Below are 26,796 nucleotides of genomic sequence, written 5' to 3' on the forward strand. Positions count from 1 at the left end.
TGTGTTTGTCACCCTACCATTGAGGGTTTCAACTCCTAAACCGCGTGGAGCGTTGTGTTCCCGAGTAAATCACTTCAACTCATTTTGTACTGTGATCACTTCGACACCTGACGTGTGGTACACTGTGCACCTGTTTAGGTAACGTTGATTTGATGGGAGGAGCGAGCCAATGTACAGCACATACATTTGATCATTAGAAACAAATCATTTGCATAGGTCGTTCGGCAAAATAGCTGAACACACTTCCGTCGTCTTATATATATTTACCCGCAATTTACTCTTTTACTCTTTTATTTGTTTCAGTCACTTGACTGCGGCCATGCTGGAGCACCGCCTTTAGTCGAGCAAATCGACTCCAGGACTTATTCTTTGCAAGTCAGGTACTTATTCTATTGGTTCCTTTTGCCGAACCGCTAAGGGGTCGTAAACACACCATCGGTTGTCAAACGATGTTGGTGGGACAAACACACACACACAAACATATACACACACATACATACATACATACATACATACATATATATATATATATATTTATATATATATATATACATATATATATATATATATATATATATATATATATATATATATATATATATATATATATATATATATATATATATATATTTATATATATACAAGAATAAGGGCAGAGAATCGTCAATTAATAATAGAATTAATAATTAACAATTTTGCCAAGTAGTTCAGTATGAAAAAAACCTTTATCGGTAGAACTATTTATCATCATAAATATACAGGGATTAGCAATTGAGTTGCTTCTCCAACATACTGAAAATTCAGAAATAGCAGTCAAAGAACTACTGATTCCAAACTACAAATTTTCTCTAAAGCGGATGGCGATATTTATGGCACACATAGAACAAAAAACCGGAGGGAAAAGCGTAAACAAAACCAAGCCTTTAGTTAATTGGATACGAATCGTTTCATGGTTAAGTGAATGGAAATTTCACTATTCCAATCTTCAGCCCAAATATTCTGATAAATTTGAAAGTGTCTCTAAAAAAATTCACGGTAATTTTTGGCCATGCGACACCAAAAATCAACGATAAGAAAGGCACTTACGAATTCATCGGCTAGCGAGTTCAGGCACCTCACCTCAAAGAAAATCTATTCCATGTGCGTCACAAATAGTCCCGTATGAAAAAGTCCTGTGTGGAAGGATTTACGGTTTAACCATCTAACTTAGAGATATCAAATATAAAATATACAAGAATAAGGGCAGAGAATCGTCAATTAATAATAGAATTAATAATTAACAATTTTGCCAAGTAGTTCAGTATGAAAAAAACCTTTATCGGTAGAACTATTTATCATCATCAATATACAGGGATTAGCAATTGAGTTGCTTCTCCAACATACTGAAAATTCAGAAATAGCAGTCAAAGAACTACTGATTCCAAACTACAAATTTTCTCTAAAGCGGATGGCGATATTTATGGCACACATAGAACAAAAAACCGGAGGGAAAAGCGTAAACAAAACCAAGCCTTTAGTTAATTGGATACGAATCGTTTCATGGTTAAGTGAATGGAAATTTCACTATTCCCATCTTCAGCCCAAATATTCTGATAAATTTGAAAGTGTCTCTAAAAAAATTCACGGTAATTTTTGGCCATGCGACACCAAAAATCAACGATAAGAAAGGCACTTACGAATTCATCGGCTAGTGAGTTCAGGCACCTCACCTCAAAGAATATTTGGGCTGAAGATTGGAATAGTGAAATTTCCATTCACTTAACCATGAAACGATTCGTATCCAATTAACTAAAGGCTTGGTTTTGTTTACGCTTTTCCCTCCGGTTTTTTGTTCTATGTGTGCCATAAATATCACCATCCGCTTTAGAGAAAATTTGTAGTTTGGAATCAGTAGTTCTTTGACTGCTATTTCTGAATTTTCAGTATGTTGGAGAAGCAACTCAATTGCTAATCCCTGTATATTTATGATGATATATATATATATATATATACATATATATATATATATATATATATATATATATATATATATATATATATATATATATATATATATATATATACGACGGGCTTCTTTTCAGTCTCCGTCTACCAAATCCACTCACAAGGCTTTGGTCGGCCCGAGGCTATAGTAGAAGACACTTGCCCAAGGTGTCACGTAGTGGGACTGAACCCGGAACCATGTGGCTGGTAAGCAAGCTACTTACCACACAACGAATTGACTGTAAACCAAAATGCAAACAATGGGGACGCAGCGGTGCAGGAGACTTATTGGTCTCCATGATCCTGTTTTCGGGGTCCACGGGCCACGGGTTCGTATCCAGCACCATCTGAACTTTTTGTCGCTTCACTTTCATTCATATTTCATAAATAAAGGGTAAGTCACCCGATGAAGCTAGTGGTGATTCTTGTCGTTAAAACACTTGAAACGGCGTTGCCTACCTGACACCTAGCATTTATTGCAGTGTAAGGCGGCTTACTGGCAGAGGCGTTAAAACGCCGGGCAAAAGGCTTAGCGGTATTTCGTCCGGCTTGATGTTCTGAATTCAAATTCTGCCGAAGTCGACTTTGCCTTTCATCTTTTCGTGGTCGATAAAATAAGTACCAGTTGAGCACTGGGGTCGATGTAATCAACTTACCCTTGTGCTAAAAACTTGATACCAATATCTGTTCACTGACAGATTAACCAGTGTTAAAACTATATCGGTTTGTCTGATTTGTCGTTCTGGCATCCGGAATTTGGCTACCTGTCGCTGATGATCCGCGATATGGAGAAATCCCGTGATACAACAGTGCCATGTGCCGGTGCTACCGAAATATCGTCTGCCCATATTATATCTGTTTCTAAGCATTTGTCATCTACACGGATAATTTCTTGGGACGTTTACCGCAGTCTACGGCGTTATAAACAATATTCCAAGTTAGGTTGGACGCACTAATTAATATTTGCTGCAAAGCCTTCTTCTATCGTTAACAACTAATATTAGAATAAGCAGGAGGCTATCAGAAAATGATAAGTACAGAGGTCGATTTGTTCGGCTAAAACGTCTTCAAGGCGGTGCGTCAGCGTGGCCGCGTTCTATTGACAAAAGCAAGTAAAAAGTAAAAAATAAAAGATGAGCTGTAGATCATGTATAATACTATGACGGATTGATAATTATAATAAACCGATCATAGAACATTACATTCTATCACAAATGATGTGTTCCATAGAGTAAAACAGATGGACATGAGAGAGAGTTGGATTTAAGAGCTTTCGATTTTAGTGTTCATTGTAAAAGCCTTCGATTTCATCAGTTGGCTCGTTGGTCTAGGGGTATGATTTTCGCTTAGGGTGCGAGAGGTCCCGGGTTCGAATCCCGGACGAACCCAATTTTCGTTTTCTTTTGTTTTGTTTTTTTGTAATGGCTTGAATTACTCTCTTAGTCTTTTACATTCTTCTTCTCCTTTTAACTTGTTTCAGTCATTTTGACTCTGGTCATGCTGGAGCAACGCCTTTTAGTCGAAGAAATCGACCCACTGGAATTATTCTTTGCAAACCCGGTACTTATTCTATCGGCGTCTTTTGCCGAACTGCTAGGTTAAGGGGACGTAAATACACCAACATCCATTGTGAAGCGGTGATGGTAGTGATGGTGGGGGACAAACACAGATACAAACCCACAAATATATACATACATACGTGTATATATATATATATATATATATATATATATATATATATATATATATATATACATATATACGACGGGCTTCTTTCAGTTTCCAAGCAAATCCACTCCCAAGGCTTAGTCGGCCTGAGGCTATAGTAGAAGACACTTGCCCAAGGTGCCACGCAGTGGGACTGAACCCGGAACCATGTGGTTGGGAAACAAGCTTCTTACCACAAAGCCACGCCAGCGCCTATTCATGTTAAAAACTCCCGTCCATTTCTCGATCCTTGTCGAATTTACGTTGAATTTATTTTTCGTCCTTTAATTGCTTTAGCCACTGGACTGCGATCATGCTGGAGCACTGAAGGGTGTAGTCGAATGAATCCACAATACCTATTTTTTGTGTCTGATATTTATTTTATGGGGTTTCTTTCACCGAACCGCTATATCACGGCGACATAAACAAACCAACAACAGCTGCCAAGCGATAGAATGTTGGCGCCAAAGGCAAATACATACATACACCAACACATATGCACGTACACTCTCTCACTAACACATATACACACACATAAACAGAGATATAGAGAGAAAGAGCGAAAGACAGAAAGAGAAGTTCAACAGCCACACATCAAGCTATTGTAGAAGATCCTTGTTTAAGTACCACTCCAAGAGACTGAACTCGCCACTACATAGTTACAATTACTAGATAATTTTCAGCGGGAATTGTCAGTTGGCTCGTTGGTCTAGGGGTATGATTTTCGCTTAGGGTGCGAGAGGTCCCGGGTTCGAATCCCGGACGAGCCCATTAATTTTCAGCTTTTTTTTTATATTTACACTTCTGATACTATATTATTTAAAACGTTTTTTTCTTTATTTCCTCAACCCAATTTTAAATTCTGTAGATTTTCATGAGTTACTTTCAGCTTGAAACTTTTTCGCAAAGATTTTTTAACATAAGCTCAGGCGTGGATGTTGGGAAGAAGCTCCCCAACTACTTCTGCTCATGATCAGAGATGCACATATCACCAGCCACCAAGGGACATGCTCAACTGGTTAACGTCAAACAACTGACAAGCAAATCTGTGGTATTAAGCAGAATATTTGCTGTAGCCCATCTTTTATACCAAGACAAAACAATGTACGTGATAACACTTCCAATCAATTAAGATCAGAAGCCACGAGAACCACTGCCTGGTACTGCATCCGGGCATTTATTATTATTATTATTATTATTATTATTATTATTATTATTATTATTATTATTATTATTATTATTATTCAGTAGTTTTATTTTTATAACGTGCTTTCACTTCACTACCGAGCGCAGCTCTGTGCGCCTTGGGTATGTGCTGTGGTTTGCTGTGGTGCTCTTATGTTTACTGTATTGAAAGTGTTTTGCGTAGAATTTGTGCTGTACCCAGTAGTGCAATTTTCTGTATGTTATATATATTTGTAAGTCCTGGTGTTTTTGTTATGTATTTGTCTGAATATTTTTTTATTATACCTAAGGCACCTACTATGATAGGAATTGTTTCTGTTTTTAGATTCCACATTCGAGTTATCTCTATTTCCAGGTCTTTGTATTTTGAAAGTTTTTCCATTTCTTTTAGAGAAACATTGTCATCTGCTGGTATTGATACATCAATTAGAAAGCATTTTTTTTCTTCATGATCTTTGACAACTATATCTGGTCTTTTTATTATTATTATTATTATTATTATTATTATTATTATTATTATTATTATTATTATTATTATTATTATTATTATTATTATTATTTGTCAGAGTTATTTCATCACATATTCTGTAAACCTCTTCTATGACTTCCTGTTCTTTGTTTCTCCTCTCCCCTCTGGTTTTGCCCTGTCCATTCCATCTTCAGACTGAATAGGTAGGCCGAGATCATCCCCAAATAATAACAATATCTATTTTTATTGTTCTTCCATTTGTTAAACTTTAAATGTGGAAACACATTCCATGATGGACAAGAAAGTTTATGATTCCTACAGAAGGCTTTTGATTTCAGACCGGTTATGTAAGCTGAACATTCACACAGAAAAGAAAATAGAAAAATAAAAAACACGATATGAACATTATTTAATGCAACTTGCAAGTTTTTTTGCAAAGAATTTGGCATAGTAAATTGAACGAGTTTGTGTTTTTGATATTTCGCATGTTTCGAGGGAAGCGAGCTGGCAGAATCGTTATCATGCCGGACAAAGTGCTTAGCAACATTTTGCCCGTCTTTATGTTCTGAGGTGAAATTTTTTCACCCTTTCGGGGCTGAAATAAGTAGGGGTTGAACGCAGGAGTCGATGTAATCTAACCCTTTCGCTCAGAACGTCGAACCTTGTGCCTATAGGATATTTCCGATGTTTCAGAATATCTCCGGTTATTATTGAATAAAATAATTAACCGGTACTCATCTGTGACTTGAAACTGAGACCTCTCGCATCGGAGAAGAGAACCACACCTCTGAACCAGTGGTTCTTAACCGGAGTCCATATAACAGTTTTGTGGGTCCACATATGCAAAATAATAAATTGGGTCCACAATATTATTTTACTGGCCCATGGAAAGATTTTGCTTTGGATGCATTCATTACAAGGAACCGCCATGTTTCTCTCTCTAATTTTTCATATAGTTCAACCGACATAGTTCCGCCAAACTGAATATGCGATCAGCAAAATAATAATTTTGAAAGCAGTATCTGTAAAATTAACTTTCAAACATCTAATGGCTATGGGAATGGTGGCCCACCTGAAAAAGTACCCGAAGGGGACCATAGATAAAAAAAAAAAAGTGGTTGAGAGTCACTGCTCTAGACAAGTGTCTTCTACTCTAGCCTCCGGCCGACCAAGTTCTTGTTTATTGGGGAATCTGATGGAAGCCCGCCGTAATACATACATACATACATACATACATACATATATATATATATATATATATATATATATATATATATATATATATATATATATATATATATATATATATATATATACTATTCTTTTACTAGATTCAGTCATTTCACTGTGGCCATGCTGGATATATATATCTGTGTGTGTGTGTGTCTTATTTCTGTGTTTGTCGTCCTCAACAGCTTGGCAGCCGGTGTTGGTGTTTTTATGTCACCGTAACTTAGCGGTTGATCAATAGCAAAAACGACAAAATACGCAACTGGCTTCCAAAAAAGAAATAAGTACTTGGGTTGATTCGCTTGACTAAAATTGTTCAAGATGCTGCCCCAGCATGGCCGCACTCTAATGACTGCAACAAGCAAAAATGCAAAGGTATGTAGTGAAATAGATACACATGCGTGCAAGTTGAGGTTCAGAGTTTACTACTTCCCGTATATTTTCGGATTCACTTATTAATATTTGCTTTTTAAGAAGAAATATGATAATTTAGACTACCGCCAGCAAGCGAGGCTCGTTGGTCTAGGGGTATGATTCTCGCTTTGGGTGCGAGAGGTCCCTGTTTCAAATCCCGGACGAGCCCAACTCCTAATCTTACTTCTTTTATATATTTCTACTATTTACATCACAAGCAATAATTTATTTTCCTTATACTTTCATCAGGAAATAGCACGCTTGTTTTCATTTATGATGAGCCATCCTATCATTATTGTATCAGTAACTTTGCCGGGTAGTGTGTTGCTCCTAGTATGTCATTATTGTTTTTATTATTTCTAGAAGACTAACACAGTTTAACTGTACGTCTAATAATAAAATTTGAGAAATGTTCGCGCGTGGTCAGTTATTTCTTTCATACAGCCCAAAACACACACTTTCATTCGTCAACTCAACTAGTTATCATCTCAGATCATCCAACAAGCTCCCATTCGTGACACATTCAAAGCCATTGCCCACGTATTTGACATGTGATTTATTAGTTAAAAAAATAAAAGAAGGAATTTAAACCTGGAGCTTTTAAATAATTAATTAGCAATAATTAATTAGCAATATGCCGTTAGTAGGAGTATGACTTGGAGGAAGTCCAACCACGTTTCGTGGTTCGCTTCCTCAACAACTCTTTTATAGGATCCAGTGACTAAAGACATCATCAGGAGGAACCACGTCTGGTTTCGGCCCCTACTCCTCTACAGTTTTCGACGTGGCACGCCCCCCCCCACCCTTTCGGAGGTGTTTTCAGCTCTGGTGTTGCGTGCATTTCTTCTTTCTCCTTTTTTTCTTCTGTTCCTAGGCCTTTTCGATGCAGCGTCAACGAGTGTCAGCGGGCGACTAACCATCCTGCCAAATTTCCCTTTAAATACCCGCTGGTAGGCTCCAGAAGCCAGCACCAGCTAGTTGTCACGTAACACTGTCTAAACTTCAACTGAGTTTCAGAGTTTACTATTTCTTATATATTTTCAAGCTCTTTTGCAGTCGGCTCGTTGGTCTAGAGGTATGATTTTCGCTTCGGGTACGAGAAGTCCCGAGTTCGGATCCCGGACGAGCCAAACTTTTCACTTTAGTTTTTCTTTAGTTATTTCGATGAATTGCAATACTTTATTTTTCCTATAATTCCATCATCCCTGTTCCCTTCCTTTCTCGAGTAAAAGGATTTCGCAGTTGTTGGGTAAGGCTGTTTGAAATTGGACTTATTCCCAATACTGTGTTGTTATTTCAAGTCTGTAATCCATTTTCTTTCGACCCCTCTCTCCCGCTCTTTCTCTCTCTGTGTATGTACGTGTGGTGTGTGCGTACGAGTAGATGTAATCGCCTTACCTCGGTTTTCCTTTCCTCGACTGCGAGTCCGTCTTGCGGTATCCTATCCTTGAAGCTTGCCTCGACCCAAGGTACACCAGGTATAGCAGCTGCTTCTCCCAAACCTTCCCAAACCTAGACCGTCGCTTAACACGTCTTGTCCTGACCGCAGCCCCGTTCGAAAAGGGCACGAACGCCGATCGAGGCTCCCTCTGCCCTGTTTCCCCTTCCGGTCGACTCGCCTTTCCGGTCAGCCTCCCCAGACACTGACGTCATACCACACGCCACCTTGATCTTAAAGATCACGTTCACCCCTACTCCAATTCGAAGTCCGCCATCCAACCGGGCGGGCGCCCTACACGTCGAGATCTTCTCAAGCTAGGTGGCTCGTTTCCATCGCACTCTTCATCCGACGAAGTGGCAATCCTGCGCAGATCCAGCACGTGACGCGGCATTCCATCCACAGAGACATTGTTTCTTGACCCAAACTTCCTCTCCTACTTTCACGCCGGCGGGTCCCTTCCCTTCCTCGCAGAACTCCGGCGTCTTACAGGGATGCCTCCATTCATATTTGAACACCGCTCTGTGCGGCACAGACTCTTCCGCTTGTCCGGATCGGGGAGACATATTGTACCAGTAGACCGCTTCCAGGGGCGAAATGTGCCCCCTTTCAGCCATGGCCTTGATCGTCCGATGGTGCCTCTCAACGATTCCGTTGCCACTCGGTCTATACGCCGCTCTAAACAATCGTCGCACCTTCCACCGGTCAAGCATCTCTCCCAACGCTTCCGAACGAAACGCCGCCCCGTTGTCCATTAGCAGTTCTTCCACAGGACCCCTCTCCAAGAATATCCCGTTCAGAATGCGGCCAATCTCATCGGCAATGCCTGTCCTCAGCTCCCTCCAAATGGCCAGCCGGCCCGGCCCGCAGTCGACCATGCTGAGATACATTTCCTGACGGTAATGCGTCACATCCACAGCCAGTCTCCTCCAGTTGCACTCTACTGAGAGGTTCCCCTGCTCATGCCCACCCGGGGCGGGGTCAATGGACTGGCATCTGTCACATTTCGCGACCACTTTCTTAACGTTTCTCCTAGTGACGTCAGCATCAACCATTTTCGCCAGATACAGGGTCCTATCCACCCCCAAGTGGTGCATAGCATGTAGCTCCTTCAGTTCGGAGTCACCCAGCCGACACGCTACTGCTATCCCTTTCCTTGCTTCCTCCGGTTCCTCCAGCCACGCCTTTTTCACCCTGGTCAGTGCGTCCGCCCTGTTTCTTTCCGAAGGCACGAAAACCACGGTCAGCTTCAGTCCAAACTCGGCGATCAGCTCTCCCAGAACTCCTAGGCGGCGTTTCACCAACATCTCCGCGGCACCTTTCGTCCGGACTCTCTTCTCGCTGGTAATTACTGTTCCTACCCAGCCGACCACGGTGGCCGAATCCGTCCGGATCTCGATCGAGCGCAGTCCCCATCTCAGGGCCAGGTTCACCCCTTTCAGCACCGCATCTAGTTCGGCGACATTGATGTGGTTGAAGTCGTCCGCTTTCCGTAACCAGGCCGCATCCTCCACCTCAGCACCTTCGATCTCCAACACAACCCCTATCACTATACTGCTAGCATCACACCAAACCGTCCCGCACTCCGTCTTGGGCACATACCAGTTTCCTCTGACCGGGTCTTCCGCTCTCGTTCTCTCCAGGATTTCCCGCATCATCGCCACCGTCGCCTCTCCTACCTTGTCACTCCAACTCTCCCCCTCTGCTCGTCTCTTGATGTAACTACATGCAATGCGCAACCAACGAGCGATCGGATAGTGTCCGATCAACTTCCCACAAACCGAGAACAACTCTCTCCTGCTGACGTTGGAACTCAGCTCTGGGATCTCGTTTCCTCTCCGGAACATCAGCTCGCCCGATCTGCCTTTTTGTAGCTTCAGCCCCAGCGCAGCTCCCCCCACCGTCGACTCAGGCGGCTTCGCAATCAGCCCGAACCTCTCCAGGTGTCTCACTACCTCGGTGGCTGGCACTACAGTCTCGTCGACCAAAATGTCGTCGATGTAGGAACTGGTGGCCTTCCTTATCCTCTCCTCTTTCCCTAGGACGGACTTGAGCACCATCGCCATAATTTTCGGAGCGGAATTCAGCCCGAAACCCAGCCTGGTTAAACAAGTACGTTCGGCCATTGTACCGCACCAGCTGCTATCGCCACAGCTTGTCACTCACACGGAGCTGCAAATATGCCGACTTCAAGTCGACGATCGTCGCTGCCTTGGTCGACTGTCTCCACACACGTAACGTCTCACCGCAAACGTCTGTTGCCTCGCCTCCCGTGTGGCACGATATATGGTCGTTCAGTTCCCTAAAGTCCAGCACCGGTCTGACTTTTCCTTTCGTCGGCTGCACCACCGCCATCAGAGGTAGCACTCCACTCACCACCTCCTCTTTCCACGGGACAAGGACTCCTTCCTTGATCCATCTCTCTACCTCCTCGTCGAACCCGACGCCGGCGTGACCTTTCAACGTATGCTGGTAGCAGCTCACCCTGTTCTTTAGTAGTGGGGGCTCGTCCTTCCATCGCCACTCTATCGTCCACCTCCGACCATCAAACGCCGCCTGAAAATCATTGTCTTCGATGGTGTAAGCGGCGCTGTCCTCGACGGGGCTCTGCTCTCCCTGGCGGTCCCGACTCACGGCGCACGATGCCCCCACGCTTCCGAACGTGACCTCATCTCCTGCAATCCTAACGCCACCAAGACGGTTGATGGCGTCCACCCCCAACACGACATCAACCCCGTCTATCACATAGTCGATCACGATCACCCGTAGCCTCAGCGCCGCGCTCTGTAACGTTATCTCCAGACTGGAACTGCCCCTGCAACGGATCTCTCTACCGTCGACCGCTCGGACGCTACTCGTCCCATCCCATTTCTTCGCCACCCTTGGCGTCACAAGGGTAGTCGTGCAACCCGTGTCCACGAGGGCCTTGAACTTCTTCCCCTCGACCTCGACTCCGACCACGGGCAGCGCCTCCACAAGCGCCTCTACTTGGTTGCGGGGAAAGTTTGAGAGGCAGCAACTTCCCCACTGTCGTTTCCCTGGTCGCAATCACGGGCGATGTGCCCAGTCTTCCTGCATCGATAGCAGACGTGCCCCGATTCGGCGCATTCCCTCGCCATGTGCGGCCCCTGACATTTGAACCACTGGCCCGAGAACGGCCGCTGTCGTTGCTCGGTAGGCTTCCTCACGCCGCTCTCAGGCTGTCGTCTGTCGGAACGTGCCTCTGTCGCCGCCATCGCTATCGGCTTCCTTCCGACGTGATGTGTCAACACGCGAGCTTGCGCTACTAGCTCGCTGAGCGCCATCTTCCTCTCGCCAGGCAACTGCTGTAATCCGATCCCTACGTCGTCGGGGAATCCATTTACAAACGCCAGCCGCGCCGCTCTGTCCAGGCCTTCTCTCGTAAACTCAGCCAGCGTGGCCAGTCTTCGCACTTCCGCCGCGTATTCATCCACCTGTTCTCCCCCCCCCCCCCCATCTAATCGTTCCTAGTTTTACGAAGGCAGCGTACTCGCTCTCCGTATATGCCTCTCTCAGCCTCCGTTCGACGTTCTCTGCACTCAATCTTTCCTCCTCGTCCATTTCTAGGTAGCGGGTCAGGGCGCTCCCTTCCAAGTACAGAGCCATGAGACTCGCCACATCGCTTATTCCTTGCAGCTTGGCAACGAGCCTAATTTTTCGTATCCAAGCCATCACATCTCCTTCGCCATTAAAAGGCCTGATCACATCGCTGGCGATCCTAATCTTGGTGGCTGCCATCGCGGCGAATTTCTGCACGTGGTGCCGAAATAGCTTGTGGTGTGTGCGTACGAGTAGATGTAATCGCCTTACCTCGGTTTTCCTTTCCTCGACTGCGAGTCCGTCTTGCGGTATCCGATCCTTGAAGCTTGCCCCGACCCAAGGTACACCAGGTATAGCAGCTGCTTCTCCCAAACCTTCCCAAACCTAGACCGTCGCTTAACACGTCTTGTCCTGACCGCAGCCCCGTTCGAAAAGGGCACGAACGCCGATCGAGGCTCCCTCTGCCCTGTTTCCCCTTCCGGTCGACTCGCCTTTCCGGTCAGCCTCCCCAGACACTGACGTCATACCACAGTACGTACAGAAAGAGAGGGTGAGATAGTTATATATTTATCTATTTATATATATATATAAGGGCATAACTATACAAGAATGCCTCACGTTAACTACCGTAATAAACACATTATTACCGAATACGAGGAAATGCAGCCTTCAAAGAAGCTAGCCTTTTAAAAACAGACTGAACTATAGATCACCGATTTCGTGATCATTATAGTAATATATAAGCTTCACTCGTCAGTATAGTATATTCAAGACACATAGAAATAAACAAAAAAATCAACATACCAAACGGACACCTCATGTATTCTGGACAGCACATAGAAGATTGTTTATCCCTATATATCTATCCTATATATCTGTATGTATGTGTGTGTATGTAGTTTATATGTGTGTGTGAAGAACGGTTGAGATGTCTGAAATTATAAAATGAAAGACATAAATTCAATTAAAAAGTAAAAACAAAATCATGAAAAATTATAGCTGTCATATACCAAAGAAGAGGAAAAAATGGAACAAAAAAAATTGGTTCAAAAAGTGCACTAGGGTTCATCTGTAAAACAACCATGAAATACCTTTTAAGACGAAATATGATAATTTAGGCGGCTTTGGGTGCGAGAGGTCCCGGGTTCGAATCCCGGACGAGCCCATCAGTTTCTTCTTTTCTTTCCTTTTTATGAATATAATTTGTGTTGAAATTACTTCAAGGAATTGTGATAAACAGAAATAAATATAATTCCGGATGAATGTGCTAAGCAGTGATGTGCAGAGGTACATACTTGCAGTGCCTACGCTTTTCGGTTTTAGGTACTGACGAGTAGATAACCACTCCGAATTGCATCCACTCGCCAATCTAGTTAGGGAACGCTGCAAACTTAGTGTCTTTAATCGTATCTGTCTACAGAGAGAAATTCTCTCCAGTGATAACTACAGTGAATGGCCTTGTTACGGGTTCGAATATGCCTCAAGCATATATATATATATATATACACACACACATTTATACACATACGTGTATGCGTCTTTATGCCTGCATTTGTCACCCGCCACCGCTGGACAACCGCTGTTTGTGTGTTTACGTCTCTATAACGTAGCACTTCGGCTACGTTTTTATTCACTTTCTGTTTATTTCCTTTTATTCCTTTCTGTTGAAGAGCGTAGGCTCGAAACGTAATATATATATATATATATGTGTGTTTGTGTGTGTGTGTGTGTGTGTGTGTGTGTGTGTGTGTATCATTATGTCTGTATTTGTCACCCACCACCGCTTGGCAACCGGTGTTTGTGTGTTTACGTCTCTATTACGTAGCTGTTCGGCAAAAATGAAAGCTAGAATAAATATCAGCCTTAAACAATAAAAAAAAATGTACTGAGTCAATTCATTGGTCTGAAATTCTTCGAAGTGGTGCCCCAGAAAAGCTGCAAGCGGATGACTGAAACAAGTCAAAGATAAAAGACATGCCGGGAAACAGACGGATGCGTGCGTCAGATGGGTTTCACAGTGCAGTATTTTGCATATATTTTCAAACTTTCTTTGATTCTCGCTTTGGGCGAAAGAAGTCCCGTGTTCGAATCCCGAATGAGCTCATCATTTTTTTTTTTTATAAATAAATATTTTGTTCTATTTTTTTAGAGGGAATTATTGTGCAGAAATAATATATTTTTGTATATCTTTATATATCTTTGTATAAAACATATACATCTCTATCTATCTCTCTGTTTTATATATATATATCACCATCATCATTATCGTTTAATGTCCGCTTTCCATATTGGCATGGGTTGTTTGATTGACGACTGACGAGCCAGAGGCTGCACCAAGCTCGATCTGATCTGGTAAAGTTTCTACAGCTGGATGCCCCTCCTAACACCAACCACTCCGACAGTGTATGTATGTATGTATGTATATATATATATATATATATATATATATATATATATATATATATATATATATATATATATATATATATATATATATATATATATATAATAGGGAAAGGAAGAGATATCGGAAATAATAAAATGAAAGACAAATTAAATTCGAAAAAAAAAACAACCAATGAAAGCTGTGTTATACCCAAAGAAGAGAAAAAGTGGAATAAAATAAATGGTAAAAGAAGTGCACTGGGATTCATCTGGTATCTCTGGCGAAACGAACGCAGCAGACTTGAATCGATGCCTTACGAAATTTTATCGCCTTTCTTTGCTAAATTAAGTTCTCTCTTCGATATTTCTTCCATGAAGAAAATTGTGAATCCGAAGCAAGAAAAAATCGGCAGCAGTCTAAATTGTCTAAAACGACACTCCCTGTTCAAACGTCACCTGTGCCTTTTGTAATAACAACATATAAAAAATATTAATACTTGCTTTTTAACAAGAAATATGATACATTACACTGGTCGAGTAGGTGTGACTCGTTGGTCTAGGGATATGATTCTCGCTCTGGGTGCGAGAGGTCTCGGGTTCGAGTGTTGTATTTCAAACAAGGAATTATGGTACTGAAATAAATCTGATACAGAATGAAAGCTCTAAGCAGTGATGTGCACAGACGCCAACTTGTAGCGTCTTCCTTTTCCGGTGCTGAGAGGAGAAAACCCCAGAGAGATGTATGCATCGATGAGTCAGGTTAGGGAACGCTCTGAGATTGACTTCGTCATTCAGCTTCTCGGGATCGATAAAATAAGCACCATTTAAACACTGGGGTCGATGTAATAGACTGGTCAATATGTCTGCATTGTAGGGAAGAGATGTCTGAACTTATAAAATGAAGGATGCTGAAGTAAATTGAATAATAACAAATAAAAGTGGTCTTGTACCAAAGAAGAGGAAAAATGGAATTTAAAAAACAAGACATTGTGCAGTGAGATCCATCCAGGACCTCTCGCCAAAACGAACCCAAACACACCTGGTTTAATCTCATACGAGATTCTAATGCCTTTCTTTGTTTAATTCAGCTTTCTCTTAGATACTTCGCTATGAAGAGCAAATCGTGCATCCGAAGCAGGACTAAAATCCAAAACACATAGAATCGTCTGAAATAACACTCCGTGTTCAGAGCCGTGCTTCTTGTATTAACCAGAGATAAAAATGTTGAATATTTATCTTTTAAAAGGAACTACATTAATTTAGAGCTATTAGCACGTGTGAGGCTCGTTGGTCTAGGGGTATGATTCTCGCTTTGGGTGCGAGTGGTCCCGGGTTCGAATCACGGACGAGCCCTTCAATTTTATTTTTTATAAATAAATAAAAATTTTATTGTATTTTTAGCAAAGAATTAGGATCTGCACCAGTATTTTCTTAACGAAACACTTTGAAACTTGGGACACTGGTAGAATGTGTCATATAAAACATCTTTATCTCTTAGTCTTCTTAACAAAAAAACGTACATCGCAAATTATTTCATGTTAAAGTTGTCGTATTTCTGTAATTTCAACCAATGACTGACGTCCATTCAGCCGAATACAGTAAGTGCTGACTACGTAAACAAATGATTCTCAAACGATTCTGGCGGTGATAAAATTATTATTTCCTTGTCAAAAAATGGCTGAAGCATATTGGCAGTAGCTAATAAACCTTTCTATTATAGGCACAAGGCCTGGTTTTTGAGGGAAGGAGCAAGTCAATTAGGGTTAGGGTTAGGGAAAACGAACACACGTGAGTTGCCTCTCTGCAAAATGTCAGAAGTAATGGAGATTAAATACGCTTTACACCGCTTAAACTGCCAAAGGAGTAACTGTAAACAGCTGAATACTTGTCAGTGATTGGTTGAAATTATCGAAATAAGACAATTTTTTACATGAAATTAATTCGAATACAAAAATTTTTTTCTGTTCTATAACACAAAATATATAAGTATACGAAGTTTGAAAGTCTTTCGGTACCAAAAACACTACATAAAACATAAATGAAAACTGGTGCCCCCGTTTTGAACTAGATCCAAGAATTATAGTACAGAAATATATACATTCGTGTGTATTCAACATTAAATTTATAAAAAGAAGGACGTGAAGAGAATTCAATACAGTGATCCTTCGACTATCGCGGGTGTTACGTTCCAAAACCCCAGGTGAAAATCCGCTCGAAGTAGAAAACACTACTGTATATTTTTTAAGATTATTTTTATAATTTGTATATATTTATTTTATTATAAATGCAAAACAACACGAGGTAAGCTTGAAATGAAAGTGACTCAAGTTAAAAGATATTACATGGAAAAAAAAATTGATTGGAAATATTTTCCAAGACTATCAAGTGGCATGTACAAAATATGGCCATGAAACAAAACACTTTGGGCTCGTCCGGGATTCGAAACAGGGACCTCTCGCACCCAAAGCGAGAATCATACCCATAGACCAACGAGCCTCGCTTGCTCGCGGTAGTCTAAATTATCATATTTCTTCTTAAAAAGCAAATATTAATATATATATGTATGTGTGTGTATATGTTTGTGTGTCTGTGTTTGTCCTCACAACATCGCTTGATAACCGATGCTGGTGTGTTTACGTCCCCGTAACCTAGCGGTTCGGTAAAAGAGACTGATAAAATAAGTACTAGGCTTCCAAAGAACAAGTCCTTGGGTCGGTTTGTCGACTAAAGGCGGTGCTCCAGCATGGCCGCAGTCAAATGACTGAAACAAGTAAAAGACTATCAAGTAGCATGTACAAAATGTGACCATGAAACAAAACACTTTGGGCTCGTCCGGGATTCGAACCCGGGACCTCTCGCACCCAAAGCGAGAATCATACCCCTAGACCAACGAGCCTCACTATATAAAAAATGCTTAATTTATCATTCTATAAAGAATAAGTTATAATTTTATATGTATAGTTATTTGCAGAAAATAAGCTGGCATCTGAAAGAGTTGTGTTGGTTTGATTAAATCAATTGTATTAATAAGTCCCGCAGTTATCATTTGAGGATGTTTACAGTAAAATATCACAGAAGGAGGTTAATGCGATAAAGAAGATTTTGTAATTTTTTTTTTTTACTAAAGGGTTTTGAGAATCGTTTAGTCTTAGAGATTCTGAGAGAAATACAAATTTTAGTGTTGCATTAGTTAAAACATATTCCAACATGATTTTGAAGCTTAGCTGCAAAACTATAAAAGTTTTAAAGGGATCATTCGCGATTTGAACCCTGAATCGCTCGCTAACGAAGCACGAATCATTTCTTTGAACCAACGAACCAACTTTTAAGCGATCCCTCTTACTATTTCAAATAGCAACTATTATACTCTAACCAGCACGCATACACACATATACGATTAGGAGAGTGGTTCTCAACTATTTCGTGGTACTTTTTGGTTATCTCACCCCCATTAAAAAATTGGGTTATCTCCCCTAACTAAAAAAATTGTTTAACCCTCAATAAAACAAAAAAAATGAAAAATTAATAAACATGAAAACTAAAAAAAATTAAACATCTTATTGAATCTAATAACACTTTTATAACAGCTCATACCAATCCTACTGAGGTCGCCAAATGTGTTGAAGTATTGAACGAAAGGGATCGAACTCTTTTAATCCAATCTCTTCTCGCCACATAAACTCGATTTTTTAGTGGGGAGATAACCCAATATTTTAATGGCAATGTTTTTAATGGGGAAGAGATAACCAAAAAATACCCATTTTTCCCCCTATATACCCTTGTGATTCCCATTTTACTCGGGTGGACCCACAAAGCCATTCGATGTTTAAAAAATCCTATTATACTTTCATAATGAAATGTTATAAACAATTGTATTAAAAATGTTAAAATAATTTGAGCATTGTAGAAATGAAAACGATAGGAGTGGCTCTGTGGTAAGTAGCTTGCTTACCAACCACATAAATCCGGGTTCAGCCCCACTGCGTGACACCGTGGGCAAGTGTCTTCTACTATAAGCCTCGGGCTGACCAAAGCCTTGTGAGTGAATTTGGTAGACGGAAACTGAAAGAAGCCTGTCGTATATATATATATATATATATATATATATATATATATATATATATATATATATGTGTGTGTGTGTGTGTGTCTACCATCGCATGACAACCGATGCTGGTGTGAACCGTAAGTTAGCGGTTCGGCAAAAGAAAGCCCGATAGAATAAGTACTGAGTTTACAAAGAATAAGTCCTAGGGTCGATTTGTTCGACTAAAGCCGGTGCTCCAGCATGGCCGCAATCAAATGAGTAAAACAAATAAAAGAATGAAAGAAAATAAATTTTAACAATATCCTTCGCAAATATACTTCACGATGTCGTGCTGCTACTGTTTACACCACATGCATATTTTTTTCACGTCTGGCCGTATAGCCTTCTCGTTTGTTCTCACTGTTTCGTGTTCCTGTTTTGTTTTGTCCGCCACTACATTCCTCCACGTTACAAATTTAATTTGAACTAAATTTAATTTAAATTTAATTTGTGGTCCGTGGGAAGAGCCATTTTAACGATGCGTCCTGCCCTAACTCTTCGAAACGCCTGTGTTAGAATGGGGGCAGCTGATGAAGGAGTGGTTCTCTATGTGACCTGTGTGTTTTCTGTACTCGTTTATCATTTTGTCTACGCTTTGATTGCAATGTCCTGTACCCAGATATGCATCTATATATACAGGTAGATGTAAGTATGTACATACATGTACGTATATATGCATATACTCATTTATTATTTGTATTATATATATATATATATATATATATATATATATATATATATATATATATATATATATGTACAGGACGTCACAAACCATAAACGACATGAAGTACGAAAACGAATGAGTTGAATACGCAAACAACGAGAGAAATAAATAGAAAACAGGACAAGTAACATAAAAAAACGACCCTTCATCAGTTGTTGGCTGCCTTTCTACTCCTCATTTCGAGCATTGAACGACAATATAAGTCTTCGAAGGCAGCTGCTCCCACAGAAGCTAAAATAAAATTTGGGATTTATGGAGGGTTAAAGTTGGTAACAAAAACAGGACAGTGGGGCCATACAAAGAAACCGAAGGAAAGCAAACATGGAGGGTCGTTAGCCCAGACAAAGGTAAAACGTATATATATATATATATATATATATATATATATATATATATATATATATATTTGTTATTGCACTCCTTGAACTGGAGAGGAAAGTGCCTGCCATGGTCCCTTTCCCTCTCGTCTTCCACTCTGCCTCCTTCGCGGTAGCTACTACGCAGCGGAAACAGGCCTACTCTTCCCTATTCAGGGAAACGGTGGAACACTCTTAGTTACTAGCAGAAACGAAACTGGTATCGGAATTAGGATGTTGGTTTAATGTATGTGTGTGTAATTTAATGAATTGTGTATGTAAGTTTAATATTTACTTTCGGAAGGCAGAAACGTTAGCACGTCGGACGAAATGCTTAGCAGTCTTTCGTCTGTCTTTATGTTCTGAGTTCAAATTCCACCGAGGTCGACTTTGCCTTTCATCCTTTCGGGATCGATAAATTAAGTACCAGTTACGCAATGGGGTCGATGTAATCGACTTACCCGATATTGCTGGCCTTGTGTCAAAATTTTAGACCAGTATTTACCTCTGGCTAATAACAGTGGAATATATCTTTGAGAAACCTTAATGTAAGGAGGTGGATTTAAAAAACAGAAAAAATATGTATGAGGGTTGTTGGCACAGGGGTTCGTATTATGACTGATTCCGAATGAAACCTGGAGGCTTTTTTGAGGGGTAGGAGTGGGAGCACAGTCTTTATTAAAATATCAAAACGTATACTCCTATGCAATTTTAAAAATTAGCAGAGAAAAGGTACAGAAAAAGAATCGAGGATCTTTCGCATCCTGAACGAGATAAAAACTCCAGACCAACGAGGAAACCGGTGAGTTTTCTTGGATCTATATTTCAAATAAGAACTCCTAAATTTTAACCTTCATACAAACACACGAATTTAGACGACAAATGACTAGAGAAGACGAAGAATTATAATTAGATTGGACTTTGTCATGTTTCTGTTCAGCGTTTGCACAATGCGTATCAGCTTGATCATGCAATAATAAAAAGACACCCTTATGCACAGGAAAGAAGACATAAAGTAAAACAATTCGGGCTCGCCCGGGATTCGAACCCGGGACCTCTCGCACCCAAAGCGAGAATCATACCTCTAGACCAACGAGCCAGCTCAATTAATACTCTCAAATATATTAAATTTACTTGAAATTAGTTTCCGTGTTAACATAGATTATATCTGACTGTTATGTTTGAAATACATTTAAAAATATTTTTTTTCTATTTTCCGTATTATGTTTCCAAATTTGTTCTCTTTCATTGACATGTTTGCCTAGTAAACTCATAAATTCTCTGCCCACGCCTATATTAAATAGAAATCCACAACTTCTACAGATTTAGAAGAAGGAAACAGACATAAACCAATAATTCATTGACTACACAACATTACCGTAAGTAATTTTATATTTAAGATTAAGCAAACAACAGAATAATTACAGTCTATCATACATGACGTGGCGCATTAGAAAATTATTAAATCTTGTATTTCATATAAACATCCCTGCGTACGCGAATGTATATAGGTTGAATTTTAGTTGTTGCTATTTATAATAAAATTCCTTAACACACTCACAGTTGGCTCGTTGGTCTAGGGGTATGATTTTCGCTTAGGGTGCGAGAGGTCCCGGGTTCAAATCCCGGACGAGCCCTAATTTTTATTCTCTTTTTTTGTGATCTGATATTTTTCTGCTAATTTTCAAAATCATAATAGGATATATTCTTTTATTCTTTTACTCGTTTCGGTCATTTGACTGCGGCCATGCGGGAGCACAGCCTTTAGTCGAACAAATCGACCCTAGGACTTATTCTTTGTAAGCCTTATTCTATCACCCTCTTTTACCGAACCGCTAAGTTTCGGGGACGTAAACACACCAACATCGGTTGCAAAGCGATGGCAGAGGGTCACACACACACACACACACACACATATATATATGACAGGCTTCTTTCAGTTTCCGTCTACTAAATTCACTCAGAAGGCTTCGGTCGCAGTGGGACTGAACTCAGAACCATGTGGTTGGGAAGCAAACTTCTTACCACACAGCCACGCTTACGCCTTGGTTAATTTTCTTTCTTTTTTGTTCAGTGTTAGAATTCTTTATCTAATTCATTTCTAAGTACTTCCAGATTTGGGAGAAAATTTTATGGTTTTTCACATTAGAAATATGCATGTTCTACGCTCTGTAATAAATCATTGCTGTCATAAAACATCATGATGACGGACGAGGTGTGCTCATATCTTTTATATATATATATAAGCGTGTTCGCAACTGAGGATAGGCAGAAATAACTCGAAATCGAGTCGGTCTCGCGATCCCGTCGTGTGCTGGAGGATGGTAGGGGTTCGCTCCCCTGCCTGCAATATATGCAGGATACAATCAGCTGGTGGGTGGAGGCGCAATGGCCCAGTGGTTTGGGCAGCGGACTCGCGGTCATAGGATCGCGGTTTCGATTTCCAGACCGGGCGTTGTGAGTGTTTATTGAGCGAAAACACCTAAAGCTCCACGAGGCTCCGGCAGGGGATGGTGGCGAACCCTACTGTACTCTTCCACCATAACTTTCTCTCACTCTTACTTCCTGTTTCTGTTGTACCTGTAATTCAAAGGGCCAGCCTTGTCACACTGTGTCACGCTGAATATCCCCAAGAACTACGTTAAGGGTACACGTATCTGTGGAGTGCTCAGCCACTTGCACGTTAATTTCACGAGCAGGCTGTTCCGTTGATCGGATCAACTGGAACCCTCGACGTCGTAAGCGACGGAGTGCCAACAATCAGCTGGTGGAAGATCTATCTGGGGTTACACACACACACACACACACACACACACACACACACACACACACACACACACACACACACACATAAACTATGAGCATTTGTCATCTACACAAGACGATTTCTCGGGGCGATCAACTCCACTAAAACTTTCAAATCGGTGTCCCATCATGGCTGAAGTCCAATGACTGAAATAAGTAAGAGGTAAAAAGGTTAAAACAATGGCATATGTATGCACATATCTGTGCATGTATGTATGTTATGTAAGTAGGCATATGTGTGTATGTACATATGTACGTACGTACGTACGTACTTTCGTATGTATGTATGTATGTGTGGCTGCATAATACCCTCAGCGACCCCACCCCTATTTTTATCTCAACTCCTACAGGGGTGGGTGGGTAGCGACCACTTTGAAAACCTAAGATCTAAAGCAATGAGTAGCATATAGCAACATGATACGAAGGTATATTTACTTGCAATGCATAAATAAAGGAATGAGATAATATATTTTCAAAATCAAAACATGATATAATATGAATTTAATAAAATGAATATCAAAACTAGTAAAAAAAGGATTTGGGTTCACGCAATAACAAAAAAAAAAACAAAATGATAGAAAAACAGATACTGGGGCTCAACCCGGGACCTCTCGCACCCTAAGCGAGAATCATACCCCTAGACCAACGAGCCAGCTGTTTCGTAGCGTGAAACCAAATTACAAATAGTAAACATATAACTTCAAATTACACAATCATACACACATTGTACGCACACACACACATATTGATACTCACATACACACAAATATACATGCATACACACAGCTCTATCGCTAAAACGCAATGTAAAGGGGCCAGATTATTGTGCACCCAGACCAAAGCATTATGTCGTCGCCTAATCGTAATTACGGTAATTTCCTTCCTTTAATTAAATGATATCGTAGAGAATTTGTAGATTGTTTGATGGACACGTGAACTGTGGATCTGAGAGTAGAAAAGCGGAGTTAATACGAAAAAGTAATCTTTATATCTAACTTAACTTGGATGTCTTGTTAGAAGGCCGAATACTGCGTTGTTAGCCTCGAGAGATCCTTGGGGCATAAAAGCACCCGTGTTGAGCGTAGAAAACGAGGATCGTTTGTCATGGGTGCCGGAGCTTCCATCACCCTTTCGGGGTCGATAAATTAAGTACCAGTAAAACACTGGGGTCGATGTAATCGACTAGTCCCCTCCCCTCAAATTTCAGGCATTGTGTCTTTAGTAGAAAAGATTACTTGTATATTTAAAGAAGTTTTAGACCGGATTCTGTATCGGATTGATTGGCTCGTTGGTCTAGGGGTATGATTCTCGCTTTGGGTGCGAGAGGTCCCGGGTTCGAATCCCGGACGAGCCCCAGTATCTGTTTTTCTATAATTTTTTTTTTTTTTTTGCGTGAACCTGTTGGAATACTCATCGTGTTCTTTTACTGATTTTTTTTAAAAAAGAACAATATTTCTGTTTCAAGATGGTGCGAACATACAGAATATGCAAGGACTTCGTATTTATTTAAATGAGAGTAATAATGAAGGCTGCGCTCCAGTATGGTCGTGGTTCAATGACTGATTGAACTGAATGAACAAAAATATAAATACTGTAAAATCTCGAAACAAAAATAAAGAGAAAAGAAAAGAAAGCATAAGAAGCAATCCTAACATTTCCATTAATGAAACTTAATCGAATGTCTTTATGTTGTGCAGAGTTTCTGATCTTTAAGAGCACAGCAACAACGCCGAACGCGTTCTGGTCTTATTACACATCATTAACAAAGCATAGTTGATACTAAAAGCTCTAGCAAGGCAACAAACATGATGTATGAATACAGCTGAAACGCCAGAAGCTGCGATTTTCATCCGGGAAAAACCCCTCTCTAGAAATATTAGGTTAAAAGCCGCAAAAAACTTCCGAAGTAGGCGAAGCGAATTCACTCCAGAACTGACTGTGAGAAGCAGGTAAGCATTCCGTCGCTGTTGCGGCTTCGCGTCATGTTTGTAAAGAGGTCCCCCACCTCCAGCAGTTCAGTCACACACATATACTCTCTTTTCTTACTCTCTTTACTTACTCTTTTTACTTGTTTCAGTCATTTGACTGCGGCCATGCTGGAGCACTGCCTTTAGTCGAACAAATCGACCCCGGGACTTATTCTTTGGAAGCCTAGTACTTATTCTATCGGCCTCTATTTGCCGAACCGCTAGGTTACGGGGACGTAAACACACCAGCATCGGTTGTCAAGCGATGTTGGGGGGACAGACACAGACACACACATACAAACAAACACATACACACACATACATACATATATATACATATATACGACGGGCTTCTTTCAATTTCCGTCTACCAAATCCACTCACAAGGCTTTGGTCGGCCCGAGGCTATAGCAGAAGACACTTGCCCAAGGCGCCACGCAGTGGGACTGAACCCGGTAAGCCACTTACCACACAGCCACTCCTGCGTCTATGAACTGAGCTCGTTACTTATATTTATAGAATTTTTTTAATAAAGTTCTGCTTCCATTGAATACCTCAAATATTTTATAACATTTTTGGCTACGCCTGGTGTTATCACCTTCGATCTTCCTCTTTAGAATGAAGGCTACGTCTGTTCTATTGACAATTGCAACTGTAAAGTCATAATTGTTTATTGGGCATGATGGCCAGTTGAGGAGGGACGGCGTGTTGTATCGTTGAATAAGGCAATTTATTTCGCTCTACTCCAGTGTAGAGCCTAAAACTGACTGGAATCGATCTCAAAGCCTGGGACACTTAAGCTCAGGACAGGCCCGGGTGGCATCATTCAGTCTCCACCGTGACAGATCATTCTGAAGCTGAACGACAGAGGAAAGAGGAAGAGAAACGATCAGAAAGAAAATGGAGGCTGCAACAACCGAATCCTCCACCATGGGTCCCCTGTGAACTTTGCAACAGACGCTTCCATGCCAGAATCGACCTCATTAGTCATCAGAGGCATAAACACGGACGCGGGTGGGGCAGACGTGGTCAAGAAGAAACCGATAAATCGCCGCCGATGACGATTCTAGAGAGCTTTGCGCTAACAAGGACTATTTGACGGCTGCTGCACTTCTCCATCAGTTGTTACATCATCCACGTTCTGTTGGGTCAAGGGGCGGAGTGGCCAGAGGGCTAGTGTATCTGTTCGTGACTACATTGGCATCTAAAGCAGTTAGCGGAAGATAGTAAACCAAGCTTGTATTGCGTAAATGAAGAAATAGGAAACTAAGTTTTAAAAATTAAAACATATAAATTTGGAAATTTGAGAAATAAACACATACTCTAATTTTGGCACAAAGCCAGCAATTTCGGGAGTAGGGTTAGTCGATTACATCGACTCATATCGGCCCCAGTGTTCAACTGTTTCTTACTATATTCAATCTTTAAAGAATGACATTGGTGGAATTTGAACGCAGAACGTACAGATACCGCTTAGCATTTTGTAAATATCAAAAGGAAAAAAAGTTGGGCTCGTCCGGGACCTCTCGTACCCTAAGCGAAAATCATACCCGTAGACCAACAAGCCACTTACAATTAACGACAAGACTAAATTATAAGGAGTAAAGATTTAACTACAGATTATCCGGTTTACCCGTATAAAGAAACTCCAAGATACTTCTTATGGAGATTAGCAGAGAGATCATTTGTGAATTAGCAATAAATGAATAAATAAAAATGAAAACAAACAAATAAATAGAAATAAGATGTCAGAAATGAATTTTATTCGAGGCACAAGGTCCAAACACAGAGGAGACATACATAAACATGCGGGGTCAAAAAAACATGAAAATAAGATGTCAGAAATAGAAGGAAACGGGGCTCGTCCGGGACCTCTCGGGTACGATTCAAGAAGAGTAGTTCCGGTGCACGCATTCGCGCATCCGTACTAGCGAGTCGTGACTAGTCGATCCTACGACTACCTAATGCGAGTGCGCGTCATGCGCAAAACATGAATGAGGGTTTTTTTCTAAACAAAGTAAATAATTTTTTCAAACAAAGTAAATAAATTATACACAACCTGTTTTTGGTAAAGAGTCCATTAAAAAGTCGGTCTTTCAGAATCTACTGTTGTTCAATGGTATCAGTACAAGTAATTATCTTTTGCGTAACCCCTACCAAATTGGTGGATTTGGGCACATCGTAGAAATAGATGAATCTATGATGTGCAAATATAACGGAGGATGGGATAGAGGGGGATAAAAATAGGTTTTTAGTCTTTAGACTGTTCTTCTGAAACTCCTCTACCACTTATTAAAGAATGTATCAAACCAGGGACGACTATATATTCTGATTGTTGGAGTGTGTACAATGGGATTACTGAAATAGATGTGACACCAAAATACACCCTGGAAGAACGTAAAACGACGTTTTAAGAGTAAGATGGGGAAGATTCAACAAAAGAAAAAAAAATATTTACTTTGTGTTTTATTTACTTTGTTAA

The 26,796-nt window shown here is 40.8% G+C and overlaps 7 non-coding genes across 7 annotated transcripts; 5 read left to right on the forward strand and 2 right to left on the reverse strand.

Moving 5' to 3' along the window:
• Positions 1-3,299: 3,299 nt before the first annotated feature.
• Trnap-agg (transfer RNA proline (anticodon AGG)) lies at positions 3,300-3,371 on the forward strand. The gene has a single exon. It is a non-coding gene; the product is annotated as a tRNA-Pro (tRNA).
• A 1,017-nt stretch (positions 3,372-4,388) lies between these two features.
• On the forward strand, positions 4,389-4,460 carry Trnap-agg (transfer RNA proline (anticodon AGG)). The gene has a single exon. It is a non-coding gene; the product is annotated as a tRNA-Pro (tRNA).
• Positions 4,461-15,653: 11,193 nt separating this feature from the next.
• Positions 15,654-15,725, forward strand: Trnap-ugg (transfer RNA proline (anticodon UGG)). Its single transcript has one exon. It is a non-coding gene; the product is annotated as a tRNA-Pro (tRNA).
• A 1,471-nt stretch (positions 15,726-17,196) lies between these two features.
• Trnap-ugg (transfer RNA proline (anticodon UGG)) lies at positions 17,197-17,268 on the reverse strand. The gene has a single exon. It is a non-coding gene; the product is annotated as a tRNA-Pro (tRNA).
• Positions 17,269-20,569: 3,301 nt separating this feature from the next.
• On the reverse strand, positions 20,570-20,641 carry Trnap-ugg (transfer RNA proline (anticodon UGG)). The gene has a single exon. It is a non-coding gene; the product is annotated as a tRNA-Pro (tRNA).
• Positions 20,642-21,107: 466 nt separating this feature from the next.
• On the forward strand, positions 21,108-21,179 carry Trnap-agg (transfer RNA proline (anticodon AGG)). The gene has a single exon. It is a non-coding gene; the product is annotated as a tRNA-Pro (tRNA).
• Positions 21,180-23,629: 2,450 nt separating this feature from the next.
• Positions 23,630-23,701, forward strand: Trnap-ugg (transfer RNA proline (anticodon UGG)). The gene has a single exon. It is a non-coding gene; the product is annotated as a tRNA-Pro (tRNA).
• Positions 23,702-26,796: the final 3,095 nt, after the last annotated feature.

This window comes from Octopus bimaculoides, chromosome 1 (assembly GCF_046866305.1).
Source record: "Octopus bimaculoides isolate indiv1 chromosome 1, ASM4686630v1, whole genome shotgun sequence".
Taxonomy (NCBI): domain Eukaryota; kingdom Metazoa; phylum Mollusca; class Cephalopoda; order Octopoda; family Octopodidae; genus Octopus; species Octopus bimaculoides.